Source organism: Rattus norvegicus, chromosome 8, assembly GCF_021556685.1.
Source record: "Rattus norvegicus strain SHRSP/BbbUtx chromosome 8, alternate assembly SHRSP_T2T, whole genome shotgun sequence".
NCBI classification, from domain to species: Eukaryota; Metazoa; Chordata; class Mammalia; order Rodentia; family Muridae; genus Rattus; species Rattus norvegicus.
This window is the reverse complement of record NC_141541.1, coordinates 65,905,300-65,928,690: the sequence shown is the minus strand read 5'-3', so window position 1 is coordinate 65,928,690 and position 23,391 is coordinate 65,905,300. Positions and strand designations below refer to the sequence as shown.

General features: G+C 48.9%; 1 long non-coding RNA gene and 1 pseudogene across 3 annotated transcripts; one reads left to right on the top strand and one right to left on the bottom strand.

Annotated features, from left to right (window-relative positions):
* Nucleotides 1–1,568: 1,568 nt before the first annotated feature.
* LOC148004156 (uncharacterized) lies at nucleotides 1,569–20,922 on the bottom strand. Of its 2 annotated transcripts, XR_015627723.1 has the most exons (4): nucleotides 19,874–20,922; nucleotides 19,204–19,336; nucleotides 2,275–2,375; nucleotides 1,569–1,767 (listed from the first exon to the last, which is right to left on the bottom strand). It is a non-coding gene; the product is annotated as an uncharacterized LOC148004156 (long non-coding RNA). The 2 variants fall into 2 exon arrangements; XR_015627724.1 differs by lacking the exon at nucleotides 19,204–19,336 and having other exon boundaries at nucleotides 19,874–20,068.
* Nucleotides 5,446–6,681, top strand: LOC148004157 (single-stranded DNA-binding protein, mitochondrial pseudogene; annotated as a pseudogene). The gene has a single exon (XR_015627722.1). The product of XR_015627722.1 is annotated as a single-stranded DNA-binding protein, mitochondrial pseudogene (transcript).
* Nucleotides 20,923–23,391: the final 2,469 nt, after the last annotated feature.

The window sequence follows — 23,391 nt, the reverse complement described above, 5'->3', positions numbered from 1 at the left end:
GGGGCCACCTCTGGCTTAGCAGACCCTTGATGACCCTTTCACTGGGTCACATTCGGAAGAGATGTGTGTGGGCCCTGGAAGGGCCCCGGGCTAATGGGTTTGTGTGTCATTGTATTTTAGAGAATGTTCTAACCATGGCACGGACTTAGAAGGGTGACCTAGAACTGGATGTCAGTCTGGGTGTAGATCCTTTCTGCCAGGCCGCTCACTCTTAGCAGAGTAGTAGGAGGAAAACCGCAGGGCAAGGCCCTCATGGGTTGATGGTGCCCCCTCTGTCCAGGACCACAAACAGCTGATCCCTCTCACACCACTCAGAGGCGCTAGAACCTTAGGAACAGATTCATTCTTCTCCATAGGCTGTGCGCAAGGATCTGGAGTTCAAGCTCATGAGATACATACTTGATCCTGTCCCCCAAAAAGGAAAAGAAAAAAGCTCCTAGCAGGATTCTTAGTAGGTGAAGGTCCTTGCTGCCAAGCCTGATGACCCCTGAGTGAAAACTGACTCCTGCCACTTGTCCTCTGACCTCCACACAAAATACAATTGTTTTAAAAGGGCGGAGGGAGTCTGGTAGAGTGGTACACATCTGTAATGCCAGCACCTGGCACACAGAAGCAAGATGGCTCAGCAGGTAAAAGCTCTTGTCCCAGGAGCTGACGCCTAGTTTGATTGGCAGGAGAGCACCACTCCCAGAGTTGTCCTCTGACTTTCATATACATGCTGGGGCACAAACATACCATACAAACCCTTTTTTTTCCCCCCAGATAGGGTTTCTCTGTAGCCCCAGACTGGCCTCAAACACAGAGATCCACCTGTCTCTGCCTCCCAAGGCCTAGGATTAAAGGCATGCTCTCCCACCACCTGGCCAATTTTTTTTAAAAAAATTTTTTAAAGATGGATCTAGCCAAAGGGACACAGCTTTAATCCTAGCACTCAAGAAGCAGAGGCCTCCTGGCTGAGACATTGTAAGTTACAGGCCTGCTAGGGCTATAATGATGAGACCACACATATATGAGAACAGCAAGAGTAACCAGAAAGATGGGCAGAGTGAGTCGTCCTTTGCAGCTGTATGAACTACAATCCAGAAATGGAGAACATGCCTGTGAGAGAGATTCTGCTTGGTTGAGATGGGTGAATACACTTCTAGTCCGGACCTCTGAGGTAGGAACACACACCTCTGATCTGGATCTTGAGGTCAGAAGACACACACCTTTAATCTAGACCTTGAGGCCACACCTTCTGCTGGAAGTCTGCATTAGGACGTGGAGGAAGAAAGGTTTTGTCCCTTGCCTGCTTGCTCTCACCTTGCTAGCGCATCACATATATATGTATATAAAGAGACTCATTTTATAAGCTCTGTGAATTTAGAGAACCCTAATATAATTAGGTCCCCTTAAGGAACAAGACTGAAATTATATATGTTAGAGTGGTTTACAGCTGGGATCTGAGTAATCTGGTGGTTCTCAACTTGTGGGTTGCTAACCCTTTGGGATGGAGGTCAAACCGTTCCATGGGGGACACATCAGATGTCCTTCATGTCAGGCATTCATGACTCATAACAGTAGCAAAGTTATAGTTATGAAGTAGCAATGAAAACTTTATGGCTGGGGGATCACATCAACGTGAGCTGTATTAAAGGGTCCCCCATTTAGGAAGGTTAAGAACTGCTGCAGTCCAACGGTGGCCAAGGGTCCAGCAGTTGTTCAAGCCACAACATGAATCCTAGGGAAGTCACAAAAGAGCTGCCAGTTTTCAGTCTACATTGGAACCTAAAAAAAAAAAAAAAAAAAAATAGTTTCTAGAACCAGGGACAGAATGGCTCAGGAACAGGACAGATGAACTTGTCAGTGAGAGTGAGAGAAAGCAGGATAAGAGCAAAAGCTACCTTCTTCCATTCTTTCTGTGTAGGCAGCCACTGGAAGATGTGGCCCAGATTAAGGTGGGTCTTCCACCTCAATTCAGCCAAGAAAAATCCCCCACAGAAATGCCCGAGTGCTTGGGTTTTAGTTACTTCCAGATGTACTCAAGTTGACAACCAAGATTAGCCATCACAGCTACCTAGGGAATTCCAGGCCCACCTAGGCTACATGAGATCCTATCTAAAAAATAAAAACTGACCATCACTTTAATCCCTAGTCACCAGCCGTGTGTCACGCCTAGAGCCAGCCTCAGGCTTCAGGGCCAGGAGGTAAGGAGTGACACTGTAGGGGGCTTGGAGACTGTCTCAGTTACCGTTCTGTTGCTGTGAGCAGACACCGTAACCCAAGACAACTTACCAGAAAGCATTTAATTCTGGACTTGCTTGTTGTACAGGTTAGTTACTCGTGATGGGAGGTAGACCGATATGGCACTGGAGCAGAGCAGAGAGCCTTACATCCTGATGCACAGGCAGGAGGAAGAGAGGCAGACAGTTGGTCTGGTGTGGACTTTGGAAACACAAAGCCCATCCCCAGTGATACACCTCCCCCAACTACCTGCTCCATAAGACTACACCTCCCAATCCTTTCCAAATAATTCATCAACTGAGTCTGAGAAACACACCAGGCCGCTGTAGTTCCTTCTATTTCAAGATGCCAGAGCGGGGGGAAATATTTTCAAACTTCACACCCCACCAATACACACACACACACACACACACACACACACACACACACACACACACAGAGAGTCATCAAACCATAAAATAATAGCTATTAGGAACACTGCCTGCTCCTTCAGGAACTCTGATTTGATTCCTAATCTCTGCGTGGTGATCGCACCATCTGTAATTGCAATACTAGGGGATCCAGCGCCCTCTTCTGGCCTCCAAGGGCACCAAGCACACATGTGGTACACATGCATACATGCATGCATACATGCAAGCAAAATACACACACATTGAAAATAAAAACAAAGCCACACATGGTGGCAGATGCCTTGAATGCCAGTACTCAGAAAGAAGCAGTCATCTATGAAACAGAGTCCAGCTTGGTCCTGTTTCCAAAAAGACAAACTGGGAAAGAGTGCTTGCAAAGGTAGTAGTGAGATAGATTGTTGAAGGCTTCTTCATTACTAAGACAAAAGCAGACAGGAGAGCAGGAAACGTGGGTGTAGAGATGTAGGCTCCTCAGCCCTTGGGAGGTAGAGGCAGGACAATCAGAAGTTCAAGAATACCACTGGCTACATAAGGAGTGGGAGACTCCCTGAGCTGCACAGGACCCAGTCTGAAGAAAAAGGAGGCAGGAGCCACAAACAACCGTATTTCAGAAGATGAAGATAGAGCTGGAGAAGTAGCTCGGTGGGACTTGTGCCTGGCACTAGAGTAGCTCAGAAGACAGAACACAGCCGACTTCACTAGGAATCAAAGTGCACACACACTGCATAGCTCCGAGGTCGTACAGCCATACCCCGTCCGGATTAGTATGAGTGGTGGGGATTTCCTCCTTGGGGGCTGGGGGGAAGTGGCCTGACAGATTTGGAAACCAGTTTCTGAGTAAACGCTTGCCCCCCCAGGGCTCAGAAAAGTCACCCCTGGGTGTGTGTCACAGCAGTGAGCTCTGGAGGCAGCAATGAGCAGCCACTGAACCTGGCATGGGCTGGGGTCTCTCCTCTGGCATCTACACGGACTAAGTCCTTTTTATTTTTGTGGTGGTCTGAATGAGGATGGTCCCCGTAAGCTCATATATTTGAATACTTGGTCCCCAGTTGGTGGACATGTTTGAGGAGGACTAGGGGCTGTGATCTTGTTGGAGGAGGTGTGACACTGGGGGAGGGCTTTGAGGTTTCAAAAAGCCCCACACCATACACGTCTCTCCTCGTTGACTCCTTGTGCAGCAAATGTGAGCTCTCAGCCTCTGCTTCAGTGCCTTGCCAGCGTGCCTGCCATGCTCCCTGCTGTGATGCCCATGGACTCCAACCCTTCGGACTGTTGGCACCAATAAACACTGTCTTTTATCAATTGCCTTGGCAATGGTAGTTTTCCTCCCAGCAGTGGAAATGTAACTAATTCAGTCCTCTACCTATTTATCAGGTAGGACTTACCATTTTTTTTTAACCTACTTTACAGATGAAGAAACAGGCAGAGAGGTTGAAAGGCTAGGCCCACAGTAGGCGGTGCTGGATTATCCACAACCACCATGCCAAGTGCCGTATGCCCAGTGCTCATGTTGTGCGGCCTGTGAAGCACTTACTGCTCATGGTACACATGTAAATATTGAGTAGGAGTGTGCTTGATGAGCCGAAGGGTGAGGATTGGACTCAAAATGGCGGCCCTCTTGAGAAGGAAAAAGGGAGGTAAAGGATCCACGGGTGTCTGTCAACAGGTCTTAGCTATACCCTGTGCCCATCCTGGGCCACCTGGTGGCCCTAGCACCCTGAGGTAAAAACCTCTGCTGCTATCCATGTGTCTTGGTTAGGGTTTCTATTGCTAAAGTAAGCTGGAGAGAAAAGGGTTTATGAAGTGGACACTTGAAGGGTTCTTTGGAAAGTCAGTTGTGTTGGATGGTGTTTTGCTGGGGCAAACATGTGAAGGAGTGTTTCACGGAAGCAGACATAGGTGAAAGGATGTTCTGCTAAAGCAAACATGTGAAAGGACACGTGATGAAGGATTCTTAGCTAACAACACGCATGTATTGGTCCGCCTTACATCCCGTAGTTGAGCTCCATTTGTTGGGACTCTATAGAGAGAAATGCACCAAAAAAAACCTGCTGGTGTGTTTCTTGCCACTTCTGAGGACTCAGGCTATTTGGAGGGAGTATAACTAGAACTTGATGGACAGTGATGGAGGCTGAGCTAGGCTTGCTGGTACAGCTTGCTGTGCTATGCTTGAGGGTCTTGAGTCCTCCCTGAGACAGGCACAGCCGAGAACTTCTCCTAGTACCTCCTGCTTGTTTGAGAAGAGGCTGAAGCCTGGCTGTCTCTGCTAGGCAGTGCCACCACTTCTGATTCCTGTTTGCTATCCCAACTCTACTGGACTGCTGCTGTATCCATGAAGTGTTTGCGAGTGGATCAGGCTGCTACTGCTAACCTGTGAACTGAACTGCCAATTTCCAGACAACACAGATGGGAATTGCTAAAAAAAAAAAAAAAGAAAGAAAAGAAAAGAAAAAGAAAGAAAGAAAGAAGCAAAACCAACTTTCTAACAGGTCCACTTCCCATCCCATATCCTTTCTTTTCCACTACCTCTTGTGGGTGGTGGTGGCTACAAAGGAGGTTAAAGGGTTTAAGAACCATCATTAAAAACAGGATCTGATGGGCTGGAGAGATGGCTCAGCGGTTAAGAGCACTGACTGCTCTTCCAGAGGTCCTGAGTTCAATTCCCAGCAACCACATGGTGGCTCACACCCATCTGTAATGGGGATCAGATGCCCTCTTCTGATCTGTCTGAAAACAGCTACAGTGTACTCATAAATAAAATAAATCTTAAAAAAAAAAAAAGAGGGAAGTGAGCTGCTGGCAGTCTGGTCTTGCGCGTCAGGAAAAGCCTAAAGATTAGGTTATAAGAAAACCGAAGCCATGTTTCGAAGACCTGTGTTACAGGTATTTCGTCAGTTTGTAAGACAGGAGTCTGAAGTAGCCAGCAGTTTGGTTCTTGAACGATCTCTGAATCGTGTTCAGTTACTTGGGCGAGTAGGTCAGGACCCTGTCATGAGACAGGTGGAGGGAAAAAAACCCAGTCACGATATTTTCTCTAGCAACAAATGAGATGTGGCGATCAGGGGACAGTGAAGTATACCAAATGAGTGACGTCAGTCAAAAGACGACATGGCACAGAATATCAGTGTTTCGGCCAGGCCTCAGAGATGTGGCTTATCAGTATGTGAAAAAGGAAGGCAAAATGGACTATGGTGAATACATGGATAAAAACAATGCGAGGTGGCAAGCAACAATAATCATAGCTGATAACATTATATTTCTGAGTGACCAGACTAGAGAAAAGCCATAGAACGGATGATTCTTTGTTGATCATTGTTTGGTACAGTCTCCTTTGCAAATCATGTACAGTTTGTAGTTTAAAGACAAAAATTAAAATTTTTATATAAAAAAATCCATTCCAAAAAAAAAAAAACAGGATCTGAACTAATTAAAGTTTATTTATTTATTTGGCTTATGCTTCCATATTCATTATTCAAGGAATAATTCATTATTGAAGGAAGTCAGGACAGGAACTCAACAGGGGACCCAGGAGGCAGGAGCTGATGCAGAAGCCGTGGAGGGGTGCTGCTTACTGGTTTGCTTCCCCTGGCTTGCTCAGCCTGCTTTCTTACTATTAAGGCCTGCCCCACTAACACAGCTGTAGCCATTTTGTTCCCTGTCTGCCAACTATTTCATACAGTCACTGTAAAATGCCTGCCAGCCATTGATGCAGAAAAATAACTCAATCCAGAGCAGGGTCATGCTGACCACACACCTTGTTATGTTGTATATGTTATGAGGTTTGCTAATCTTCAGAAACTCCACAACTATAAGCTCCACTTAGGACCCATCAAATTAAAGGTCAATATGAACAGTTGTATCTAGAATAGCTTGAATCATAGCCAACCACTGGTCAGCACTTCCAGCATCTCTGTATGATCTGTGGTTTTAGCCTTTATAAGCTGGCCCTGAGAAATATTCAGGGTCATAGATAGCTTCAGCTCCTGAAGTCTTGGCTATGTACATGATCAATCAGTCTTAGGTGTGCATTCAATAAACTATCCCTGTCTGACTGAGATCTGTGTTCATGTGGTTTGTGGGGGGATTCCTGAACCCCAACACTTACACTAGTTGAGATAATGCTTTACAATTGGATCTCATGGAGGCATTTCCTCAACTCCTTCCTCACTGATGACTCTAGCTTGTGTCCAGTTGACTTAAATCCAGCAAGTACACCATGACTGGCCACCTCTCCTCTGCTGGAGTTCCTCAGAGCCAGTGGAAGCAGAGCATGGCAGTGTGCCTAAAAACCCTGCACAAAGTCAAAGACCACAAACAGACTGTGTTCCTCCTCTGGCGGCGTGATGGTTGTCACCTGACCACATCTGGAATGAACTATAATTCAGAAATGGAGGGCACATCTGTGATCCAGATCTTGAGATATAGTGGCCACGAAAAGCTTAGGCCAAGGCAAGGTTGCACATGCCTTTAATGTCATGAGATAGAGACAAGCAGATCCCTGAGTTCAAGGCCAGCCTGGGACAGAGCAAGTTCCAAATCCAACCTTTAATCTGGGTCATACCTTTTGCTGGAGGCCTACATAAAGACAATGGAAAAAGGAAGGGTTTGCTCTTTTTTGCCCCTTGTATTTACTTGCCAGCACATCTGCTGGAACCTACTTCTTCAGGATTCCAGCTTATACAGAAGACCAACGGAAACAACTAGCCTTGTGGGACTGAACAATTGCTAGATTCTCGGACTTCTCACAGCTGCCCAGTGTTGGGTTAGTTGGACGGCAAGCTCTAAGTCATTCCAATTATTTCCCTTTATAGAGTGACATTCCATTAGTTCTGTGATTCTAGAGAACCATGACTAATACAGAAGGAGAGCCATTATATTCTCTGAAGAAACAGAGGTCATCGTTAGAAGGAAAGGGATGTGGAGGTTGAGGGACTTGGCAAGAATTTTGAGCCATGACTGGATAGAAGGAACTGCTAAGGAATGGCATGCAGGCCAGGCAGTGGTGGCACACGCCTTTCATCTCACCACTTGGGAGGCAGAGGCAGACAGATATCTGAGATCGAGGCCAGCCTGGTCCAGAGTTAGAGTGGCTGGAATAGGAAGGGGTGGCTGTGGTTGCTGAGCTTGGGGACATTGAAGTACAAACCCAAACAATGACTAAGATACATGAAGGACAGGGGAGCCAGGCATAGTCCATATGTCTGTAGTACCAGCAGTTGAAGAGGCTGGGGCAGGAAGATCATTTAAGCCCAGGAACTTGAGACCAGCCCAGGCTACAAAACAAGGCCCCACACATCAAAAGACCAAGGCCAAGATGGTGAGAGGCGGGCAGTTTTAACAAGCTTGTGGCCTGCCCTACCCTGGAGCCACGGACACAAATAGGAGCTGGGGCAAGGAGTGGGGGAGGCTTAGGATGCTTCATCTATGGATGGTAGCCCCCTCCTGCTATAGGTCACCCCCAGAGGTCAAATTGACGTCTTCTCAATGTGTGAGACTCCCTTGACCTGTCTATAATCTCTCCATCAAATCTACATCCTGAGAAATAATCTGCTCTCACCAAAATCCAGCTCTCTCCATGTCGGGAAGTGGGGCATTTGGCAGGTGCCCATTTTTCCCTCACCCCACATCCAACGATTCAGGAAGGGATCCTCAATAGGTAGGCTGTGTAGAGGAACCACTGGGGCAATCCTAAAATGCTGAGTCAAGAGTCTCAGGAAACTCAGCAGAGAGGCAAGCAGGCACGGCTGAGTCTGTATACCCCTGCTGATATAGATGGGAGGGGGGAAATCAATGGCAGAGTAGGAAAGGACATCCAGGAAAAGAATGGCCAAGGGTTTGAGAGGACTCTTAGCTAGAGCCAGGCTGACTCCATGACAAGCTGCAAACTGGCCATTTGGGAGACTAGGCCTAAGTTTCTGTTTCCCAGAAATGAGAACCCAGATCCAGGAACCTATCTATGGTCAGCCAACCACAACAGTGGGCAGCCAATCTGAAGACACCTTGTCATCTGGCCTAAAGTAAAAATAGGTAGCTAGAATGAGTAAACAACCCCCCGGGATGTCTCCAGATCCCAACCAATTGTACAGTCAGCCAGACCCCTAGAGAGAGAGCTAACCAATCAAGGTAAAAGGACACAGACCCCTCCGTGGAATTCCCCTAACAATAAAAGCTGGGCCTGAGAGTCTACCAGAGGTCTCCAATCCCAAATGGGAGACCCATGCATGCAGGGAAGTCAGCTGAAGCGTTAGCTCTTTGCTTTTGCATACCACTTGAGTCTGGGGTGCCATTCCTGGGCAATCCTTGGACCCTAACAGTCATAGGGTTTCTATTTGCTGTGATGAAGCGCCATGACCAAAAGCTAACTGGAGAGGAAAGGGTTTATTCAGCTATCACTTCCTCCACTCTTCATCATGAAAGGGAATCAGGGAAGGAATTCAAACCGGGCAGGAACCTGAAGGCAGGAGCTGATGCAGAGACCAGTGCTGTTCACTGGCTTGCCCCTCATGGTTTGCTCAGCCTGCTTTCTTATAGAACCCAGGCCATCAGTCCAGGGATGGCACCAACCAAGGGCTGGATCCTCCCCTGATCAATTACTAATTAAGAAAATGCCCTACAGGCTGTCATGCCTACAACCTGATCTCATGGAGGCATTTTCTCAATTGAGGTTCCTTCCTTTCTGATGACTCTAGCTTGTGACAAGTTGAAATGAAACTAGCCAGCCCAATTGAGCCCTTGTCAGCTCGACACACAAACACATCATTGTTAAGCCATAACTTTTCCTTTCTTGTTCATCCCCAAGAACACACATTAATATGAGCATCACCATATAAAATATTGCAAGTCTTAAAAGTCTGACAGTCTTCACAAGCTCAAACACTTTAAAATTCTATTTAAAAATCCAAAGTCCTTTAAAAATCTAAAATATCTTTTAAAATTTAGTTTCTCTTAGGGCTGGAGAGATGAGTCAGAAGTTAGAAGTACTGACTGCCCTTCCAAAGGACCCAGGTTCAATTCCCAGCACCTGCATGACAGCTCACAACTGTCTATAACTCCAGCTCCAGGGGATCTGAAATCTTCACATAGACATATGTGCAGGCAAAACACCAACGAACATAGAGTAAAAATAAATAAATCATTAAAAATTTTTTCAGAGGTTAGGGATTTAGCTCAGTGGTAGAGCACTTGCCTAGCAAGTACAAGGCCCTGGGTTCGGTCCCCAGCTCCGAAAAAAAGAAAAAAAAATTTTTTTCAGTCAAACTGTGGGCTCCTATAAAAGCGAATAAATATTTCCTCCCTTTGAGAGGGAAGAATCAGGACACAGTCACAATCAGATCAAAGCAAAACCAAGCTCCAATGTGGAAATGACCCAGTGTCTAAAGTCTGGGATCTTCACAGTCTTCTGGACTCCTCCTAAGGGCTTGGGTCACCTCTCCGACTCCACCCTCTGTAGTGTACAGAGCTTGTCCTCTAGGCTTCGGTGGAGTCCGCTCCCTGCTACTGCTGTTTTGGGTGGTCTTTCCATGGTACTGGCATCTCCAAAATGCTGGGCCTGCTGCAGCTGGGCTGTACTTTCACCAGCAGCTTCTCCTGGGCTCTCTTCATGGTGCCAAACCTCAATTTCTCTGCATGACCCCTTCAGTCCTGGCCTGCCAACTGCTACTGAGGCTTCACCAATGGCCTCTCCTGACCGCTCACAGTGCCAAGCCTCAGCTGCTCCCCATGCCTTCAAAGCCAGTATCACCTGTTGGCCCTTTCACTACCAAGTTTGGTTGCCAACGCGAGGCACAACCTTAGCAACCTCGGACTAACACAGGTTCTGAGTGCTGACTCTCAGGAAGTACTTCCCAGAGGTTTCACCTCAGAGATGCTGGTCTCAAGCACAGCTAATTTCTAAGCTAGAGCTGGTGAGCATCAATTGTCTCAGTAAGGCACAGGCTTACTTCCATGATGCTGGCCTCTTGTTAATCACTCTTTAGCCCCAGCTGATCAGACACTGTAGACCTCACAGAAAATGGCCCAGTAGGGTCATTGCTTCCCTCCAAAAACCTCACAAACCAGGCCTCCATCATCTTAATGATCAGCCTTCTTATCTTCCAAGCTCCCAAAGAAGATCCCACTAAGCTCTCAACGTTCAATGGCTTTTCTAGCCCAAATATTCCAAAGTCTTTTCATAATCCTTCCCCAAACATGGTCAGATCTGCTATAGTCTTGCCCATTACCCTGGTACCAGTTTATTCTGGTGCTAGTTTATCCTGGTACCAGTCTTAGTTGGGGTTATTATTGCTTGATGGAATACCACACCCAAAAGCAACTTGGGAAGGAAAGGGTTAACTCAACTTACACTTCCACATCACTGTTCATCGCTGGAATTGATCAGAACAGAAACTCAAACAGGGCAGAAACCTGGAAGCAGGAGCTGATGCAGAAGCCATGGAGAAATGAATCCTGCTCAGTGACTTCCTCATGACTTTCTCATGGCTTGCTTTCTTACAGAGGCCAGGACCACCAGCCCAGGGCTGGCACCACTCACAGTGGGCCTCCCATCCTCCCATCAGCCACTATTTAAGAAAATGTTCCACATGCTTGCCTGCAGCCTAGTCTTTTTTTTTTTAAGATTTATTTATTTTATGTATATGAGTACACTATAGCTGTCTTCAGACACACACCAGAAGAGGGCATCAGATCCCATTGCAGATGGCTGTGAGCCACCATGTGGTTGCTGGAATTTGAACTCAGGACCTCAGGAAGAGCAGTCAGTGCTCTTAACCACTGAGCCATCTCTCCTGCAGCCTAATCTTATGAAGACATTTTCTCAGTTGAGTCTCCTTCCTTTCTGATGACTATACACTGTTTCCTGCTGACATAAAACTAGCCAGCACAGCCAGATAAGCTGAGGGAGATGCAAACCCCAAACTGACCTCGCCTGTGGTTGTGGAGGACGCTCATGCCAACCAGCCGAGAGCAAGCACCTTTCCGACCTGGATTAGGAGACCAAGGAAGGACTTAGTGGTTCTTGAGCTGTGTGATCTGGGGCGAGCTACTCTCCTTGCAGTCTTCCTGCCTAGAAGGGGGATTATGCAGCTGTTTGAGGCACCAGTTCTGAGTCTCTAAAGCCAGTACTCGAGGGCTTTCCCAGCAGGACACAGGGTCGGTGCTGGCATCCCTATGACAGCAGGCACATGAAGCCATATGGGGTTCTTGCACCCCTAACAGATAAATCTGTCCCTTGCTCTCCTAGTCACAAGATCCACATGGAGACGGGCACACACATGGCCTCACCCATCAAAAGTCAGCAGTTTGGTCAGCACAGGCATTTTTTAGGCCCCATAGCAGACAGAGAGCAAGGACAAGATTTTAATGGAGGGATCTCTTACTGTAGCTACCTACCACACCATAGCCATAGAGCATGATCCCCCTGTTCCCCCAAGCAGTCCTTGTTTCTCTGTGTGTCCAGGTCCTTATGCCAGGTCCGCCTATCTCCTTAAAGTGGGCAGGGCTAACCTGGCCTCTGGAGCTTCAGGAGCACAGCTGTAACAGTCCCCAGTGCTCAGGGCCAGTTTTACAGAGCCTGGGCTTGTCCCCTGGCTCTCAGTTGTCTTCAGTGTTCTCCTGGTCTCCAGGGCTGGGATTGGGAGCTAGGAGCAGATGAGCAGAGGCTGACACCAAGAGACCAAGAGACACACGGTTACCTACGCGTGAGACAGAAAGGGGACACAGATGATAAACCTACTGAGAACCAGCTCAGCCCCAGCTGGGAATAGCCTTTGAATCTCTTCTTTCCCTCCAGTTTGCTGGTGAGCGACCAGGGCACAGAACAGTTCTGCACTCCTTGGGCTATTCAGGGAGGCAGTCACTCTGTCCACCCTATTAGTGGGTCCCCAGAGGCTGCAATGACCCTTAGTGTTGAGAGTGGTATCAGTCCTACTCCCTGAGGACACAGTTCTCCTAAGTCCCGGAATGCCTAGAGTCACCTAGATCCCTTTTAGGGATACTGATCAGTTGTCTAAAGTCCCCAAGAGAAGTTAGGGCTCCTCTCCTCAGGGTCCCAGAGTAAAATGTCTGAGCACAAGTGGGCCAATGCCACCACTCAGTGGGTGTCACATCAGTGACTACTGGCAGCCTCTATGTGTTTCTTGGTTTGGTAAGAAGTGTTTGTCAATGAAGCCTTGTCCATCAGACATGGGATAAACAGACCGTCACCGAAGCTAATGTGTAGGCCCCAGAACACAATGTACTTCCTGACTTCCAGCCTCCCTCAGTCTAACAGGACCCCAGCTCCAGGGAAAATCTGGGGGAAGGGGGACGGTCAGGAAGATAGCATCGACTGGTGTCACCCTCACCCCTGTACAGCCAGGGCTGTCGCTGCCCTCATTTTATAGACACATAGGTTTGGGGAAGCCTGGCTCCTACTCTGAGTGCTCAGTGGTCCAGTGTGAGCCCAGGGTTTCTGGGCTTGGAGGGCCACTCCTCTCCCACATATCACTCAGGTCCCCCATCATCCAAAGTCCTAGCTTAGCCCCTCTTCTTCCTCCCTGGATCCCCTGGCCAGGGAGAAAAGGCTAATCAGGAGGTACATTGGTTCAGCCCATGCACCTCCCCAACTTCACCTCCCTCTTGAAGGCTCACTTTCCAGAATGCCCCTGCCAATTTTCTGCAGATTCCGGGGTATGGGAGCTCCCCAACCTGAGTCCTCATTTGTCTACCAGCTCCTGCTCTAGAAGAGGAACCAGATGTCTATGATGGCTGTGTGGGAGGAGAGACAAATGGTTAACACACCCCTGGCTGGAGCCAGTGTGAGAGGGGGAGGTGACCAGCAGCACACCAGGGATTAGGCCTAGGATCCTGAGGGGCCTGACAGACAGCGTTAGAGGTGGGTGCTGATTGGCTACTCCTGTGTGGCCTCCAGGGTTCACACAAAGCCCACAGTTTGGAGGAGGTTGCTTCCAGAGTGGTCCAGATCCTTTCTAGCCCAGCCCATCACTTCACCAGCTCCCAGCCCACCTCTTGTGGGACTGAGAGAGGCAGAATTGAGTCGTCTTGATATGCTCCTTCCTCAAAGGCACAGTTCCTGGCAGGACTCAGGGCCCCACCCTCACTGGGTCCCTTCTGTGGTTGTGGATGCACCTAGAGAAGAGGTCTCCCTGGCACCGCACATAAGGTTGACGGTGGGCACTGGAGGAGAGGGTGAAATGGTTCGTTCTTCCCTCCACACTGCACTATACAACCTTTTAGTTGTGGGAGAACAGAATGTTCAGTGGAATATGCTTCACTCAAAGTTCCTCTTTTGCTAAAGTCCCAAAAGTCAGTCCAGGGCAGTTCTGTTCTACATGCTTAGGCCCTCCCATCTCCTGCCACAGGCTCCCTCGAATACCCACATAGCCTCTGGCATCCCTGCATCCTTGGCCCCTCCAGGGCCCCTGAGAAGGTATGAGGGCAGAAGAGATTGTCTCTGGGTCTGGAAAGCATATGTGGCCCCGAGAGGAGACCCCATTACTCACTCTGTATACCTTGCCAACCTCTGTGGCTTGCCTCCAGCCTGGACCCTACCTAACTTCTGATGTCCTCAGGCTTAGCTCCTCCCATTCCTAGAAACAAGGGTCCAGTGGCTTTAGAGGACTCGTTCCATAGTGCAGAGGGAGATCAGGGCTGTGTCTTGTACACAGGAGAGTCTACCTCCAGGCACTGTCCCCAGCTTGGGGTTTAGGAGAGTGTGTTTAGAAAACCTGGGGTCAACTCTTCACCCGTAAAGGTGATTGTGGAAGCCCACCTCAGCCGGCCCCACTGAACTCTGCCCATGGCCTCTGCTGGAGCCTAGCTTGTAGATTCTAGTTCCTCTATAGGCCTCTGGGTGCTGAGATGCAAAGAAACTATTAGGGGGTGGCCTGTCCCCTTGTCTCCACTCCATTCTGACCACGGCTAGGTCCAACCATAGCCAGTGGCCCACTCTAGTGAGACACTGGCCCTGTTCTGTGAAGTCAAGGAGACCACTGGGTCTCCAAGTGCCCCAGCTCTTTAGAGTCCCTTGAGTACTGCTCCCAGTGGCCCATAGTAGGTATCTGAGCCATGGGGACAGCACAGGGCCCAGTAAGCAGTAGAGCTGAGAGCAGGAGTTTATGAAATCCCTGTGTCTAGTGGACATAAGAAAGAGTCATCGGTGGTTACCACAGGCTGAGGGAGCGGGGCACAGATAGATCCCATATGAGAGAAACACCTTTGTGATCTCTAAAGAAAAGCCAAACTGGGGCCCACTTTTCTTTGGGACTCCAGTAATTGGCCTGGAACTCCTGCAGAGGTCTAGCTCTGGGAAGGGGCAAGGTGCTAAGAACACAGGAACACCTGGGCTCCTGCAGGAAATGCTGCCTCCCTTCTAATTGGCTAATTGTTCAGGTTCTCATGTCCCTGTCCTTGGGTGTGAGCTCAGGCCACACTGACCAATGGACCAATTCTCAATCTTAGCAGTTGACCCTAGGTTCTGGTATCAGCAGCAGCCAAACCCTGGCCCAACCCTCATACATGTAGTCACCATAGCCCATGCCTGGGGTCTAATCTTGGAACAGAATAGCTACTACAGGGCTGGAAGCCCTATATACTCTTGGGTCTGAATGCTCAGGAACTATACAGGTCCCTGGACAGGAAGTGTGGGACCCATTTTACAGAAAGAAGATGCTCTGTGAGGAAAGGGGTGCTAGTGACTGGCAGTGCCTGTAGCTCTCACTGTTCTGCAAGAGGGTCCTGATCTCATGTGGGGTTATCCTCCTGCTGCTCCTAGCTCCTCTAAGTCTCAACATCCAGCTGATTGTCCCCCATCTCCAGAGCCTGTGTTCTGCTCCTGTTGGCCTCCAGGGAAGGCCTGGGAGGGGTAAACTGCATTTTTTTTTTTTTGGTTCTTTTTTTTTCGGAGCTGGGGACCGATCCCAGGGCCTTGCACTTCCTAGGCAAGGGCTCTACCACTGAGCTAAATCCCCAACCCCGTAAACTGCATTTTCATCCCAAGCCCACATCTCTCCCTTGAGGTTGAGCAGGGCCCCCATGCAAACGGCCCTACCCTGCAGCCTAGCCTTGCCTGCCCTCATAGCTGGGCCATGGAGAAGGTAGGTATCCTGGGCAGTGCCCTCCACCATCCTCTGAACACCCAGGCTCTTGGCAGCTGTGATCCTCCCTGGGTCATGTAAGGAGACAAATGAAACAGAGTAGCTGGTTCCTGAGATGCTAAGTCACACCCGCCCACCCAACAAGAAAGTAGCAGGAAGCAAGGTGGGGGTGTTGTGTGAGATGTGTCCCCAAAAAGAGGATTTTTGCAGTCTCCTGCATCTCAAGATATGACCATATTTGGAGATTATAACCAGATTAGAAAGAGGCTCCTGAACTAGGTCCTAATCCCATGTGACTGTTATCTTTACAGAAGGGGAAAAGTAAATTCGGATGCACGTGTGGCCTGGGGGGTTTGAGCAGGGACCCAGGTGACAGCAATGGCAGAGGCTGCAGGAGCCTGCAGATAGGATCCCACAGTAGGGACCCTGCAGCAACAGGCAGGGTCTGCCTCTGAAATTCCAGCCTGCAGAACTGTTTGAGTCTGAGGCTGAGGCTAGCTAGCAAATGAAAGTGGAGGGACAAGAATTGGGCCCCTGTGTGGGCAGATCTCCTTTTTTTTTTTTTTTTTTACGAATTTATTTATTTATTTATTTATTTATTTATTTATTTATTTATTTATTTATTTAATGTATGTGAGTACACTGTCACTGTCTTCAGATACACCAGAAGAGGGCATCAGATCTCATTACAGATGGTTGTGAGCCACCATGTGGTTGCTGGGATTTGAACTCAGGACCTCTGGAAGAGCAGTCGGTGCTCTTAACCGCTGAGCCATCTCTCCAGCCCCTCTCCTCCCACCTTTAAGCTGGTTGCAGGGATGGGACTTAGGTCACCAGGCTTGCTTAGGTGTGGTTCCCTCCTGAGCATCTTCCAGCTGTTGGGTAACAATTCCCCTGGAGATAAAAGATTCCATCTTGGTGGAATCTCATTAAGACTCAGAGTTCTAAAGGGGGATTGTAAAAGTTAGCGCCTGGTTCTTCCTCCCAGCCCTGTGCTCCCAGAAATAAGACTCAGACTCAAAATATATTTACGTATACCTTGGCCATGTAGCTAGACTCTTCTCTGACTAGATATAACTTAAAATATCCCATCTATTTTAACCTACATTCTGCCACGTGGCTGGTTATCTGTGCTCAGGTCCCACTTGTCCATCTCCTCACATCTTCCTGGGCAGATTTCTCACCTGGCTCTCTCCCAGAATTATTCTTCCTCCTGGATGTCCCACTTCCTATTTCCTGACTAACCATAGGTCATCAAATTTGTTATTGACAGGTGCTACATCCATAAAGACCTAAGATATTCTCTCTAGATAAGTTAAGACTTAGGAAGTAAACAACTAAAATAGCCTCAGGAAGTTCCTGAAACAAAGTGCTAGGGCCTCTCTCCCTGAACTCATATAAGCAGTAAGGACTGTTGAGCGCCATCCTCAGAATGGCAGTACTGCTTGGAAGAGACTTGGTTGAGCTGCCTGTAAGTTGTGCAATGAGCTCTAGGTTTCTGGCTTTCAAGAGCTGTCACCAGGGCTGAGGTGGGCTTTCAGTGACACAGCTGCCCTTGTGTCTTTCCTGCTCTTGAGAATCACCCTTCATTCATATACCTGTAAGGAACCCCAGCAAACTCAATGTTTTCAACAAATTAGACTTGGGTGATATCCTTACTTTGTCCTCAATTCATTGTCTTGAGTGAGCAGATGTTTGCTCATGCCCCAGCCTGGGTCAGGGGTCACTTACAAGCTCCCACCCAGCTCTCTCTTTTCTGGGCCTTTGGACTTATTGCTTGCTCTTTCTGAAGTGTCTTGTATTTAAGTTTTCCTTCTGGAAGATTCCCACTCAGCTTTCAGGGAGGGGTCAGTGTACTTGGTCTTTGCTACTTTGTAAGTTCTTCATTTCCCATCTTTTACCCCCCTGTTTCACCCCCCCCCCATCACTAGATAGGAGGGAGAGGAAGAGGAAAGAGGGAAGGGGAGGGAAGAGGGAAGAGGGAGAGGGAGACTGGGGGGGGGAGATCACTGAATCTAATTTCTTTTGTTTCTTCTTTGCCCTGGCCACTAACAAACCACAATCCCCCACCCACCAACCACCAACCCTGTCTATCAGGGCCCTAGCATTTATATACCCTCTGAAAAGTTCCCAGAATTCCAGATGTCACACAATCACAGAAACTATCTTCAGCTGGGAAAACCATGCCTCTGCTAGAGCATGAGGCAAATCATAGTCAGCTACTGCAGACAGTCCAAAGCAGTCTTGCCCCCACCCCCCGGAGCTGGGGACCGAACCCAGGGCCTTGCGCTTCCTAGGAAAGCTAGGAAAGCGCTCTACCACTGAGCTAAATCCTCAACCCCTCTAATCCTTTCAAACAATGCCATTACGTGGTGACTAAGCGTTCAAATATTTGAGTCTTTGGGGACCATTCTTATTCGGATCACATCAACATTTCCAGGTAGTGTGTTGCTACCATTCCAGCTGCAGAGACATTTCCATGGACCAACTACCACTTTAGATCTGCCCTGGACTACCAATCAGCAGAGTGGGCTAGCTATGGGAACAGTTATGTAGATGAACTTCCTCAGGTTACACTATGTGAAGGCCTATTCCACTTGGTCTCTCCCAGTGCTCTCTTTCCCACCTGTTCTTAGTAGCCCTTGCCCAACCTCAGAAGTCCCCAGGAATAGAGCCAGGCTCTTCTCTCTCTGCCCCCAGGTATATATGTACTCTGTACCCAGATTTCTCCTACCAAGGTTCTTAACCCACCTGAACAATCATCAGATGAGGCCATTCCCAAGCCAGGGCAGAGATGTCAGCTATTCCCAGAGAGACTGTGCCTGTGCCCCTGAGGCATCTGTGCCCTGTCATCATTACAGCTCTGCTCCTGGCTCTACAGGCCAGACCTCGGCATTTGCTATGAATATATGAATATACACTGCAGGGTCCTGTGGGCTTTTTTCCATCCAAGGGGTACATTGTGGCTAGGACCTCCCCACAACTTGAATTGTGTGTAAACGGGCTGGAGAGATGGCTCAGTGGTTAAGAGCACTGACTGCTCTTCCGGAGGTCGTGAGTTCAAATCCCAGCAACCACCTGGTGGCTCACAACCATCTGTAATGAGATCTGATGCCCTCTTCTGGTGTGTCTGAAGATAGCTACAGTGTACTTACATATAATAAATAAATAAATCTTTTTTTTAAAAAAAAATAATTGTGTGTAAGCTCTCTCTACAGTCTGGTCTCAGTTTCTCCATCTGGCCAGGGGAAATTAGACTGAATGTTGAAAGGCTGAGAAGGTATCCTTCTACCTGGGTAAAAGTCCTTCCTTGGGTCCTGCTTCAAGACTGAGGACCAGACAATAAAGTACAAGGCACAGTTGATCTGGAGGCAGAGCTTTGCCATACTCCACTTGGAGGGTGTCTTAGTCAGGGTTCTCTAGAGTCATAGAACTTATGTGTAGTCTTTATATAGTAAGAGAATTGGTTGATGACTTACAGTCTGTAGTCCAACTCCCCAACAATGATCAGCAGAAGCTGTGAATAGAAGTCCAAGGATCAGGGTTGGGGATTTAGCTCAGAGGTAGAGCACTTGCCTAGCAAGCACAAGGCCCTGGGTTCGGTCCCCAGCTCTGAAAAAAAGAAAAAAAAAAAGTCCAAGGATCTAGCAGTGGCTCTGTCCCACCAGGCAGGCAGGCAGGCAAAAAAGAGTCTTCCTTCTTCCAATGTCCTAGGTGCGTCCCAGATTAAAGGTGTATACTATCACCCCTGGGTCTAGGACTTGCTTTGTCCCAGGTGACCTTGAACTCAGAGATCTCTTTGACTTAAGCTCCTGAGATTCATAGCCACTTTGCCTCAAGATCTTCATACCAAGATCCAGGTCAGAAACTTGTATCCCCCAGCCTCAAAATCTCCAATCTAGATTATAGTCTAATCTAGAATCTCCAATTCTAGATTATAGTCCATTCCAGATATAGTCAAGTTGACAACCAGGAATAGCCACTACAGAGGGGGAACTCTGAAGTCTTCCCTACCCTAGGGGTCTCTAGGCTAGGTTGTGGGTCAAGGAGCTGTCAACACATCTGGTCCAAAGGCTGCTGAGACTTTCCTGCCACTGTCTGGGGCTCTCTGCCTCCCCTCTACCACTCCTCTCTTTTCTCAGTTCTCACCTCACTTGTTTTCTGGACTGGCCTCTTCCACTCCTGTTGTCCCTGGGGTCCCCACAGCAAGTGCCTCTATGGCTCCATGTGGGCCAGAAATCATCCCATCTGCTGGGAATAATCCTGAAGGCAGCAGCAGGCCTGCAGAGTAGGTGGGGAGTGCGAGCTTGCCTTCTTCACCTCACCAAGCAGGATGGAGTCTGTAGCCTTGGGTAAAGCAGATTCCTCGCTAGGGGCTCAACTGATGGCCAGCCAGGAGGAGTCCTGAGTCATGGCTTGTACACAAGGGAGTGTGGTTCATATCTTGGGGAAGGGTGGGGTTGAGAAAGGCGGACTGACTGTTCCACTGTGTTATCTATTACTACAGAGAGAGCTCAAGATGTGCAAGTTCCACCCTAGCTGATCTGAGTGAGCCTTGTCACCTCTCCCCTCTAGCTGTAAGGGGCCCCAGAGCTCAGAGCAGCCGTACCAGAGCCTCTAGTTTGGAAATGCCAGAGAGCAGGAAGACTAAGGAAATGGGTTGTCAACTGGGTCCTGAAGGTTACCTAGCCCAGGTCGAATGCAATTGGATCCATGAGGTCATCAATGGGCTTATACACTGAGTCGTTAAATACTTAGAAGTCTTGGCAACCAAAGAGGATTTACCTATATCTTTGGAAAGAGCAGAGTAGTGGTGACCTTACCAGGAAGCCTAGCCCTATCTTTGGCGATACTCACTTTATCTGGTTATATAAGGAAGTGCTATCCTGCCCCTTCCTCTGTCTCCAGCCAGTGAGTGTCCCTTGCCTCACCCAGCACGTGCTTCCCAAATGTCAGCACAGCTCCATGGACAGCCATGAGAGAGCACTGTTCAACAGGGCCTCCCTGCTGGGTGTTGCATTCCCCTTTCTCCTTCAGACTCCTAGAACAGGATAAATCCAGGCGTGGACAGGAGCTATGAGCATCTTGGAGCTTTCATCCTGGTAAGGGGAACTTGTCAGTTGAGAAGACTTCTTTGGGCCTGTAGGTAGGCAAGAAGGACCTGGGGAGAGTATGGGAGACTCATTTTCTTTTTGATCATTGGATCACAGCAGGCCTGGCTTAACCTCATTTTGTGCCCACACGTCTACAGACTTTGGGCTTGCTTCCACAGGGCCTCTGGCATGCTCACAGGTGGCTGGCTGGCTTCATTCACTGCCACCTGTTCTCTGCCAGCCAGACCAGAAGCTCCTTTGACTTCTTCCTGTTCTACTGTGGGTCTGTCTGAACACCTGACGGGAGGCCAGGAGCCATGCTGTGACCTGGATTCCAGGAGGCTGCTGTGGTTGACTCCTTCACTTAGCTGTTTAGTGGGATTCAGGGGTTGGACACAGAACAGTGGCCAGAGGGAGGAGTGCCAGAGACAGGTGGCGGGGCTGGGTATGTGTCCACAGATACTGTGCTACAAGTCCTGCAGATTTTAGATATGGAACAGGCCGGGCTCCTAAGTACAGGGTTGGGATGCAGACCTGAGGCTCATCCCACCATTCACCCCTGGCCCAGGGTCCCTCAGTGATTTGATTCAGACTTCATATAGACATCAACCCCAACTCTTCTGGTGCTCAGCTCTATGCCTCCCTGAACTGTGGGTGCTGACTGCAGACAGCCTTCCCCAGTCAACAAGACCTTGTTTGATCCTCACAAGAGGCAGTTTGGGAGGGGACTTGAAGCTGAAAACAGGATGATGGGTGTCTCAGGTCATGCTGGCAGTCCAGAAAAGTCTGGAGTTTGTACCCAGTACTGACTGGCTCAAGAGCGCACTTTCCCAGCTCTGTCACTGCCCAGTTGTCTTCCCAGAAGTACGGAGTATGGAAAGTGTAGGGCTCAGGTGGATATCTGCAACTTAACTTTCTGATGTGGGGAGTCAGAAGCTCTCATCTCTGCTCTGGTACTTCTCTGGCTTCACACCTACCCTCCATCCTCACTGCTTGGGTGAGGGGACTCAGGGGCACCAACTTTTCTCACCACCTGCCTCTTCACAAGGGCTGGACCAAGTCCTCCTGGGGTTTCATCCACTCACAGGATTTGGGAGGCCTCTGTGACCTTCCCATTTCCAGGTTCCAGGTCTCCTGTTCCAGCTTTAAGAAGGGCCTAGACAATGCCTCCATTTGAGCCCCTCTCCTATCCCACCCTTTAGGGCTCTGACATATCTTATATTCTCAGAACTTTGCCCCTCTAAGGTTGGCACCACCTTCCAGCAGTCCTCCTTTCCCCTTTAAGCAGGTTGACCCCTCCACTCCAGGTCATTTCCAAAGCCCCTCCTTGTCTTCCTACACCAGCACCAGTTCATCTACATCAGTTCACTCGAAAATCCAACTGTGAAGATTGATCCTACACCCTGGCATAGCACCCACAAGTCCACCCTAGCTAGGCTCAAGAAGAAGCAAGGCTTCTAGAGGTGGCTGCTCCTTGCCCTCTTTGAGAAGCAGAGCTATGCTGAACTTGTTTTAAGAGGTGCATGGTCCTCCAGGTCAGAGTGTTGGGTGAGAGGAGCCAAGAGAGGGTGGGATCACAGCACAGAAAGAACCTGACCTCTCCCAGGATTGCTTTCCAGGAAGGTGACCTCAGAGCTGAGGCTCAAATGTACATCAATTCATTCATTTGCTGGATATCGCAAAGGAGAATTCAAGGGCAGACAGATGAGAGAGCACTGGGACCCACGAACCTGGGAGGGAAAAAAAGACAGGGAGTACTAGATGCTGTAGGAGTTGAGTAAAAACAGAAGGGGCATCTCCTTTTTGTCCTGGAGTCATGTTGCAGACCAGTCACACAGAAAAGTCTTGGTGGGTACAGGGCACAGGACACAGGCTGGGAAAAGTGTGGTGCTTAAGAGCAGTGAGCAGCAAGCCTCCTTTTGGGGGGCTAGGAGTGGGGTGGAGGAGCTGGTCCGAGTTGCCTCTCAACAGGGTACTGGAGAGAATGAGATTTGAACATAGGGAGAAGTGAATCAACCTAACTTTACTTCAGGACCAACGCTTTCCTTCTGCTAGGTTTTATGAAAAGAGACAAGAGGATGAAGGTCTAAAGGGAGACCATCAAGAAGGAAGGGCAAGCAGCAGTCTCTGGAGAGGACAGGACTTCGAGGAGACAGCTCCAGTATCAGAGTCAGCAAGAGATGCTTTCTGTAGAGGGGGTGGGGCTGTGGGTAGATTGCCTAGATTTTCCACGTTGGAAGAGCAGGCAGGAAGACTGCCTAAATTACCCCATTTCTGACACTTGGGGTAGGGCAGGAGACAGGGACTTTTTGAAGATGTCGGCATTAAACTGGAGGATACTGTTTTCCGGTAGCCATGGAAACATGGGTGGGCAGCTTTGGTGGGAGGTGAAGACACCACAGAAACCTGTGAATGAACGAAATTCTGTCAGTGTGGGCCTGGCCTCAGGTGGGAGGTGCATCTTCTGACGCCTGGATTTTTCAGTCTTGGCTCCTAGGCTGGAAATCAATGGGACAAGACTCAGGGGCAGAAGCAGTTTAAAGACTGTTGAATGCTGCGTGGTTGGAAGGTGAT